The following is a 9,902-nucleotide window of genomic DNA, read 5'->3' as shown; positions in this document are numbered from 1 at the left end:
TCTGAAAACTTATTTCCTCTTTTTTTTTTAAATTGAGTTGGAGTCTCACTCTGTCGCCCGGACTGGAGGGCAGTGGCCGCTCCCAGCCACGGCAGCCTCCGCCTGCTGGGCTCCGGCGACCCTTCCGCCTCAGCCTTCCAAGGAGCTGGAACTACAGGTGTTTGTTATTCTTGATTTAGTTTACAGTTGTTGTCTGCCATGCTCTAGTTCGGTGAGAATGGCCAGATGCCCTCAGTACGTTCATAGCCAGTGTTCACCAAATATTTATTGCTCCTGTGTGCCAGACAGTGGGCACTTGGTGTTTGCCAAAGAGCAAGACGGCAGAATTCCGTGCCTTGGTGGAGCGTAGCGTCCAGTGAGACCGTCTGGGGCCGGGATGGAGGCAGCTGGGAGTCGTCTTCTCGTCTCGGTCCAGCTTTGCGTTCAAGAGGCGCCTTAACATTGTGTCCAGGGTTTTTGCGCGTTCTGGGCTCAGAGTGCTCCCCTGTTGGCCAGAGCAGCACAGGACTTTGGGCTCTCACGTTTAGATGGCTGGCGTGATCTGCTGCTCAGGAGTCTTCTTTTGAATAAGTAGCAGTATTGAAAAACATGTAGAAACATGGTTTTCATTTTGTTAAGAGCTAGCAAACTAGAGGTTTTTTTCTCCTTTAATATGAAGCATTCTTGTGTCGATGAGGAATTTCTCAGAGATTTTCAACTCCCTAACGCTACATAGCTCACTTTCCTCTCCAGAAACGGGAAAAATTTCAAGGATGATATGCCGTTTTGAAATGGGATCGTTTGATTGCTAGAAAATGTTCACATTGACTCTAGTCAAGTAGGGAGCACCAAAAGCAATCTGGAAACAGGGCTGTGGATCAAAATAGAGGATGAACCAGATCTGTCTTGAGGGGAGGAAAAGAGAGGGCTTCCGCATTTGTAAGACATGGTGGATCCGTGGGGAGGAAGAACTTCTTAATATTAAAAGTCTTTTCTTACTTTGACCAACATATTAAAAAGGGGCAGTCAGAAAAAAAGAGCCGTGGAGGGACATGATAGCGCGTAGCTGTGGCTGGTGTTGGAGCTCTTGTGGGACGCTGGTAGCAGATCCTGGCAATGCCAGTCCCGTCCCTGCTGCCAGAGCTCTCCCCGAGGAGGGTTCCGGCTCTGATGGCAGCAGGCGCACACTGCCAAGTCCAGAGAAGCACAGAGTTAATAACTACTTTTAATGATCCCATTGTACTAATTTTCAGCGGAGCCAAGGAGTTTGAAGTGCATCGGCAGCGTAACCATTGTTTCCATCAGTCTTCAAAAAGCAAAGCTTGGTCATCTTCCAGAGTGGCGAGGAAGGAATGAGAAAGGATTGTGGGGGATATGGGTTAGAGACAGCTGGTTCAGCAGAATTGTGAGGAGTAAAAAGAAACATTTGGGGTCATGTTTGCCTGTGTCCCCAGAAAAAGGTAGCAAGAATCAGTTCCTGCTGTTCACTGTGTTGCCAGACCTGCTGTCCAGCTCTTGGTGTCTGTTCCCCGCCAATGTCTCATGGTCAGTGTCAACCTCCAGCTGCCTGCCCTGGCTCTTACTTTGTTTGGGTATACCCGTGCTTGATTCCTTACGTGTGTTATTGACAACTTTTTATTGCTTCAAAATGAGTGTGGGGTTTTCATCTTAAAGATGAAGAGGCAGCCTGGTACAGGAGACAGTCTCTCCATTGTGGCCAAGAGGAGAGTCATTACTGAGGTGGTCAGAATTGGGTTGGAACCTTGGTTTGGCGTGTTATTTCACCTTTCTAAGCTCTACTTTCTTCACATGTGGAATGGGAATAATAGTAACATTCTCCCCTCTTTTTCATAGAAAATGACTTAGAATAATTGGAATTTATGTGTGTTTTTGAATGTTGAAGTCATACGTGTTCACAGAATGAGTGGGTAAGGTCAAACTGATGTTGTAATGAATAGTAGTTTATTTTATGGGCTCTTTCTGGCTTTGGTTTTGAAATCTTGATTAGAGGTAGGATGTTGTGAGCTTTTCTTTTTTATTTTGTTGAGTTTTTGTTTGAGATAGGAAGTCTTAGCTTTTAAAGAAAGTTACTCAAGTAATTGATTATATTTATTTTGGAAAACAATACAGAGAAGGCTAACCTCTCTTCGGATCACATTCCCCAGGTCCTTCTTCATCTTCTGCTCTTCCTAGTTTTGTGTCTACTTTCTTGAGTTTTTTCCTACCGATTTGCGCACCTACATATGTTTTTATGAGGAATGTGTAGTGCTGGCCGTGTGTTTCATAGAAGTAGCGCCGTCCTGTAGGGCAGGTCTTTTTTTTTTTGAGTTGGAGTCTCACTCTGTCGCCCAGACTGGAGTGGTCCTCTCCCGGCCACTGCAGCCTCGACCTGCCGGGCTCTGGCAGTCCTTCCGCCTCAGCCTTCCAAGTAGCTGGAACTACAGGCATGTGCCACCACACCTGGCTAATTTTTTGATTTATGGTAGAGATGAGGTCTTGCCAAGTTGCCCAGGCGGGTCTCGAACCCGTGGGCTCAGGCAGTCAATCACCTCAGCCTCCCAAAGGGGCGGGATTATAAACTGAGCCACCGAGTCTGGCTCTGGCAGGTTTTCTTAATCGCTGCCCATCGTGGTGTGCTTTAGATCTATTTCTCATATATCAAGGGTCTTTGGCTCTTGTTACTGTTTTCACAAACAATCCAGTTTCCTTTTAGTTTGGTACAAGAAAGTAGCTTGTTCTTCAAAGCCTACTTTGTTTAATGCAGAAAGAAAATACAGTTACAAGCTGAGTTCTTCAGCTTTTTGTCTTTGCATGTGGGAAGAAAACTTAGAAATTTTTGAAATGAGGGTAGAACATTACTTTTGAGTTCTGTAAATGACCAATGACTTAGCAAAGTTTTAAAAATTGTGGTAAATATATATATAACATGAAGTTTACATTTGAACCATTTTTTTAAAGTAATAAACTTTATTTTAGAGCAACTGTAGGTTTAGGTTCACAGCAAAACTGAGCAAAAAAGTGGGGAGGAGAGTGTCCCTTTCTCCCCCTGCCCCCAGACTGCACAGCCTCTCCAAGGCTACTTCTTAAATTTCAAATTCTACTTGTTCATTCCTGGACTATGGGAAGCGGGTTGACTTGTATGTGTTAACCTTGTTACCTGTAACCTTGTATAATTACTTATTATTAGTTCCAGGACTTTTTTGTTGGTGGTTCTTTTGCATTTCTCACTTAGACAGTCATGGCATGTGTGAACACAGATGGTTTTATTTCGTCCTTTCCAGATGGTGTTCTTTTTTTTTTTTTTTTTTTGAGTTGAGGTCTCTCTCTGTTACCCAACCTGGTCTCAAGCTACTGACCTCAAATGATCCTCTGGCTTTGGCTTCCCAAGGAGCTAGAATTACAGGTGTGAGCCACTGCACCTGGCCTTTTATTTCCTTTTCTTACTACATTAGCTAGGACTTCCAGTATGATATTGAATAGGAATGGTGATCTTCCTGATCTTAGTGGAAAAGCTTCAGGTTTTTCACTAGTGTGATGTTAGCTGTAGGTTTTTTTATAGTTGTTTGTCAAGTTGAGGAAGGCTCTCACTGATGCTAGTTTTCTGGAAGGCTTTTTTTTTTTTTTAATTAAATCATGAACGAATGTTTTGTTAAATGCTTTTCCTGCTCTGTTGATAGACTGTGTGCGTTTTCTTCTTTAGCCTGTTGGTGTGATGGGTTACATTAATTGATTTTCACATATGAGATCAGCCTTATATGCCTGGGCTAAATATTTGATTGTGGTGTGTGATTCTTTTTATACATTGATGTAGTTGATTTTTAAAATATTTTATTGAGAATATTTGCCTCTGCATTCATGAAAGCTACCGATCTATACTTTCCTTGCAATTTCTGTCTGGTTTTGGTATGATGGTGATGCTGGCCTCGTGGAATGAGTTAGAAGATTTTCTCTGCTTCCTTCTGTCTTCTGGAAGATATTTTAGAGAACTGGTATTTTTTTCCTTAAATATTTGGTAGAATTCACCAAGGAACTCATCTGGGCGGGTCTGGTGCTTTTTGTTTTAGAAGGTTATTAATTGGTATAATTTTTAAAAACACAGGCCGTTAAGATTATCTTTCTTTTTGTGTATATTTTGGCAGATTGTTTCTTTCAAGGAATTGTTCCATTTAATGTAGGTTTTTTGTTTGACTCAGAGTCTCGCTCTTGTCCACTCTTACAGTGGCCCGCTCACACTACTGCAGCCTTGACCCTAATGCGTTCAGTCGATTCTTCCACCTTAACCTTCCAAGTAGCTGGGATTACAGACACACACCACTACACCCAGCTAATTTTTTGATTTATTGTAGCGATGAGGGCTCGCCATGTTGCCCAAGCTGGTCTCAAACTCCCAGGCTCAGGCAGTCCTCTCGCCTCAGCCTCACAAAGTGCCTGGCAGGTCATTACATTTTTTTTTTTGAGTTGGAGTCTCACTCTGTCACCCAGACTGGAGTGCAGTGGCCGCTCCCGGCCACCGCAGCCTCGACCTGCTGGGCTCCGGCGATCCTTCCACCTCAGCCTTCCGAGTAGCCGGAATTACAGGCATGCGCTACCACGCCCGGCTGATTTTTTGATTTATTGTAGAGATGAGGTCTCGCTGCCCAGGCGGGTCTCGAACCCATGGGCTCAGGCAATTCACTCACCTCAGCCTCCCAAAGGCGCGGAATTACAGGCTGAGCCACCGAGCCCAGCAAGTCATTGATTTTTATTGAACTTTTCTAAAAATCACGTTTTGGTTTTGTTGGTTTTTCTCTGTTGGTTTTATCAATTTCTGCTCTAATTCTTACTTTGGAATTTGATGGTTTTCTGAATTCCCTATCTATATCATTTTCTTTCTCTTTGAAATAGTTTTTGCAACATAAGCTTGCTAGAAACAAATACCCTCCTTTTTTTTTGGTCTGAGAAATTCTGTATTCCACTTTGACTTTTGAAGGATAATTTTTCAGGATATAGAATTCTAGATTATCTCAATTTTTAAAATATTTCATTCCGCTTGCTATTGCTTGCATGGTTTCTGGGAAGTTGGATATAGTTCTTGCTTTTGCTCCTCTGTAAGACCTCTTTTCCCCATTTCTTTCGAGATTTTTTTGTTTGTTTATCTTTGATATTCTGGTGTTTGATTGTAATATACCTAGGTGTATTTTTTTTTTTTTTTTTAAGCATTGTTTGATGTTTTCTGAGCTTCCTGGATCTATGGTTTGATGCCTGACAATAATTTGGGGGAAATGTTTAGTCATTATTGCTTCAAATAGTTGCTTCCGTACCCTTTTTTCTTGTATTTCCATCACACTTATGAGAGGGACCTAAAAATAACCTGGAATTAAACTTAAACTTTACTCACTTTCCAAGTTCTCTCCCTTTGATGTAGTACACCTATTAAGATGCTTTTTCCACTGCTCAAGACAGTTTTTGAACTCATCCATTTTGATGCCTTTTAGTGCTTCTGCTGTTTTTTGTTTCACCTCTTCCACATCAGCAAGACATTTCCCTTTGAGGACTTTTTCATCAGGGGAAAAAAAAAGTTGCTGGGGGCGAGATAGGGCCAACAGGGAGGCTAGGGCATGGGGTCATGCCATTTTGGTCAGAAACGGCTACACGCGCAGTGTGTTGTGGGCAGATACAGTTGTAAATCGCCCATCACAAAATGGGCAACATGTTACATGAAAATATCTCCCCCCAAAATTCACTGGCGCCGAACACAGCCAGCCTCTCACAACAGTGCCAGCAGCACTGATGCCGATGGGTTCCTAGAACACTTACCTTGCGGAGGAGGCTGTGCTACAAGGCGCCTGCCCCCCAAAAGGTAATTCCGGGTTTTTGGGGTCCTCCGTGTATGTTAGCCTCTTGTAGTTGTCCCATAGTTCTTGGACACTGTTCTGTTGGGTGTCTTTTCTTCCCTTCATTTTCTTCTTTTTTTCCCTTCATTCTCTTTTTCCTCTTTGCTTCTCAGTTATGGGAGTTTCTGTTACATCCTGAAGCTCAGGCCCTTTCCACAGCCATGTTTAGTCTACTAGTGAGTCTATCAAAGTATTCTTCATTTCTGTTACAGTGTTTTTTTCTCTAGCATTTCCTTCTGATTGTTTCTTAGAATTTCCATCTCTCTGCTTAGGTTATCTTTCTGCTGCTTACATGATTTCTACCTTTTTTCATTAAGGCCCTTGGCATATTAATTATGATTTTTTTTTTTTTTTAATTGCTTGTCTGATAATTCTACCACTCCTGCCGTTTCTGAATCTGGTTCTGATGCTTGTTCGGTGTCTTTAAACTATGATTTGACTTGTAGTATGCCTTATAGTTTTTTGTTGAAAGGCAGACATGAGGCACTGGGTAAAAGGAACTGCAGTAAATGGGCCTTTAGTAGGTGAGATGTGGTAGAAGGGGGAGCATTCCGTGAGCCTGTGCCTCTGGGCTGTGAACTTCACCTGCTCTTCTTTTTTCCCACCTGGTAAGAGAGACAGACTCTGATAAAACTCCAGTGGGTTAAGGTCTGGTAAAATAGTTTCTTTCAAGGGCAGTCCCTGTTAAGAACAGAATGCTCTGGTATATTTCAAAGTGTTTCCTTTTCTCCTCCCACTACCAGAAGCTGGTGGGGATTTTTCTCTAATATTTACGGTGAGGTCCTGATAGAGCTCCTAGGGCCTCTGGATGACTGGATGTCCCCCTCCACCCCAGAGTTTTTAACTCACAAGTTGTCCACACTAACCTTCCGGCAATTTGTCAGTTGCAGTTCAGTTTTCCTACTCTGGAACTGGTTCCCACAGAGTTTTTTCCTGTGATAAGTTGCAGTTCTCTGAATCTGCCTTCCTGTCTCTCCAATTTGGGGGTAGCAGTGTGTCCCGTGGCCTTACTAATGTGACAGATCCAAAAATTGCTGCTTTTTCTGTTTGTTTGTTTTTGTTTAGCTTTTTACTTGTTGCTAAGAGAGGGTGGCGACTTCTAAGTTCCTTACATGCTGGCCTGGAAACCGAAAGTTCCATTTGAACTCTTTGTGTCCTACAGTTCAGTGGCATATTCATATTGGGTGCAGCCTTCACTGTCATCCATCGCCAGAATGACTTTCGTCTTCCTAAACTGAATGCAATACCCATTTAACTTCCCTTCCCCCTTCGCCTGGCCCCTGGCAGCTGTTCTTCTGCTTTCTGGATTGGACTATGCTGAGGACCCCATGTAAATGGAGCCAGCATCTGTCCTTCTGTGGCTGGCTTCAAGCATGATGTCTTCAGGGCTTATCCATGTGGTAGCATGTGCCAGAATTTCCGTTCTTTCTAGGCTAAATTCTGTTTCATTTTATGTGCATTTACATTGTGCATATCCATCTATCCATCAGCGTGCCCTGCATTGCCTCCACCTTTGGACTGTTGGGAATGATGCTGCTGTGAACATGGGTGTATAGATATCTGTTCAAGTCCCTGCTCCTAACTCCTCTGGGTATACACCCAGAAGTGGAGTTGCTAGATCATATGGCAGTTCTATTTTTACTTTTTGAGGCAGCGCCATACTGCTTTCCATGATTATTGCACCACTTTACATTCCCCCAATAGCGCACTGGGGGTCCAATTTGTCCACATCAGCACAATTTTTCGAGTGCTTCTATGTGAGCTACACAACGGCATTCAAAGCACTGCTTGTTGCTTAAATCTAACTGGCAGCAAAATCCAGGGAAGAGTTTTCTTTCTAGAATTCACAAGGTCTGTGTTACTATATTTTCCTGGTTTTCTTCCTACCATTTTTGGCCTCTCCCTTTTAATTTCCTTCCAGGCCGCTTTCACATTTTGTTCTTTGACCTGCCTTTCCACACTGTCCCTTGAGTGAGCCTTCTTTCTTGACTGAACCTACCCTCTGTGTGCTAATTAATGATGCTCACATCTGCCTCCAGCCCTGGTATCTGCTGAGTTCCAGAGTTACTGGGCGTTTCTCCTCCTCCTCGCTCTGCCATCAAAGCACATGTGACCCTGAGTCCTGGTATTGCCAAATACTAGTCTCTTGATTTCTGAGCTTCAGGTTCATCTATGAGATATTGGGAAAGATAACAGTTATTATGAAGACGAAATGGTAGTGCATAGAATGGTTGTATCACAGCACACGTGCGTTGTAGTTAAGATGAATAACCATTATTGCTGTTGCTTTTTGTACAAATGATTTCTCCCCTTCTTGACATCATGAGGTTATCTAATCGGAGGATACTGTCATTCTTACTACTCTTGTATATGATCATATTACTCTTTAAAAGGCTGGTGCTGGCCTGGCTCGGTGGCTCAGCCTGTAATCCCAGCACTTTGGGAGGCCAAGGCGCGTGAATTGCCTGAGTCTGCAGGTTCGCGACCCACCAGGGCAACTTGGCGAGACCTCGTCTCTACAATAAATCAAAAAAATTAGCCGGGCGTGGTAGTGCATGCCTGTAGTTCCGGCTAACTGGAAGGCTGAGGCGGAAGGATTACCGGAGCCCAGCAGGTCGAGGCTGCGGTGGCCAGGAGCGTGCCACTGCCCTCCAGCCTGGGAGACAGAGCGAGACTCCAACTCAAAAGAAAAAAGAAAAAAAGGCTGGTGCCTGGATACAAGGTATATCAGCAGTCAATGAATATACCTGTTTCCCATATTCCCCTTCCAATATTTATTCATTTTAATGATTTGTTTACTGGTTCACTGGGTACAAAGGAATACCTTATGGGTTTTTCACTTAGAAAATTAATAAAAACTGTGGAGTCACAGGGACGCTGAGATCGCTGTCTAGACCTTTGGTGACCATGCTGTCTGGGTGGCACTAGCCGCCGCCGCCACAGCGGCACTCTCCTGAGGAACGCCGCCTTCCTGGGTCCAGGGATCTCGCAGGCCACAAGGATCTTTTCACACAGGGCAGCCAAGTCTTACCCCACTGCCACCTCTTCCTGAATCTGGAGGAAGAGTTCGTCTTGGGCTGATTCCTGAGGAATTCTTTCTGTTTCTTTCTCCTAAAACGGGTGTAACAGGACCCTGTGTGCTTGGAACAGGGCTTATTTTGCATGCTCTATCCAAAGAAATAAATGTGATTACCCCAGAAACCTTCTCTACCATATCAATAGTAGGATTGCTTGTCTATGTAATTAAAAAATATGGTACCTCTATTGGAGAATTTGCTGATAAACTCAATGAGCAAAAATTTGCCCAACTAGAAGAGGTGAAGCAGGCTTCCATCAAACAAATCCAGGATGTGTTTGATTTGGAAAAGGCACAGCAGGCACTGGTTCAGAAGCGCCATTACCTTTTTGATGTCCAGAGGAATAACATTGCTATGGCTTTAGAGGTTACTAACCGGGAACGGTTGCATTGCGTATATAAAGAGGTGAAGAATCGCCTGGACTATCACATCTCTGTGCAGGATATGATGCGTCGAAAGGAGCAAGAGCACATGGTAAACTGGGTGGAGAAGCATGCGGTGCAGAGCATCTCTGCCCAGCAGGAAAAGGAGACAATTGCCAAGTTCATTGCAGACCTAAAGCTGCTTGCAAAGAAGACTCAAGCACAGCCAGTTCTGTAAATGTGTCTGTCCCACTGAGACAGCTAGAAACAGTTGACTGACTAATGGAAACTAGGCTCTGTGACAGAATATTCTGCATTGCTGTCTACTGCAGTTAACGGTTTACCTTTCCTAAAAATGAAAAGTTGGAGTTTTCTATAATGAGTGAACTAAATCTATTTGGCCCAGTCAGGTGTTTCTCAACTCCTTTTGAGTTGTTCCATGATCACTTTCAAATGAGCAGTTTGCTTTTATTAAAACTTGCAACCTGACTAAAGATTGCCAAGTTATTGTGTAAATTTGTAATTAATTCTACCGTCTTGCTGTAAAGTGACAATTGAAACAACAACAAAAAGAAAACTAATAAAAACTAACCATGTGATGGCTATTGGCT

At 43.4% G+C, this 9,902-nt stretch overlaps 1 pseudogene across 1 annotated transcript; it reads left to right on the top strand.

Annotated features, from left to right (window-relative positions):
• Positions 1-869: 869 nt before the first annotated feature.
• On the top strand, positions 870-9,596 carry LOC103263723 (annotated as a pseudogene). Its single transcript, XR_002482159.1, has 2 exons — positions 870-918; positions 8,781-9,596. The product of XR_002482159.1 is annotated as an ATP synthase F(0) complex subunit B1, mitochondrial pseudogene (transcript).
• Positions 9,597-9,902: the final 306 nt, after the last annotated feature.

Source organism: Carlito syrichta, unplaced genomic scaffold (genome assembly GCF_000164805.1).
Source record: "Carlito syrichta isolate Samal-C Ts95f unplaced genomic scaffold, Tarsius_syrichta-2.0.1 Scaffold305238, whole genome shotgun sequence".
Taxonomy (NCBI): Eukaryota; Metazoa; Chordata; class Mammalia; order Primates; family Tarsiidae; genus Carlito; species Carlito syrichta.
Note: the sequence above shows the minus strand (reverse complement) of the source record. Positions and strands in the feature narration are given on the sequence as shown.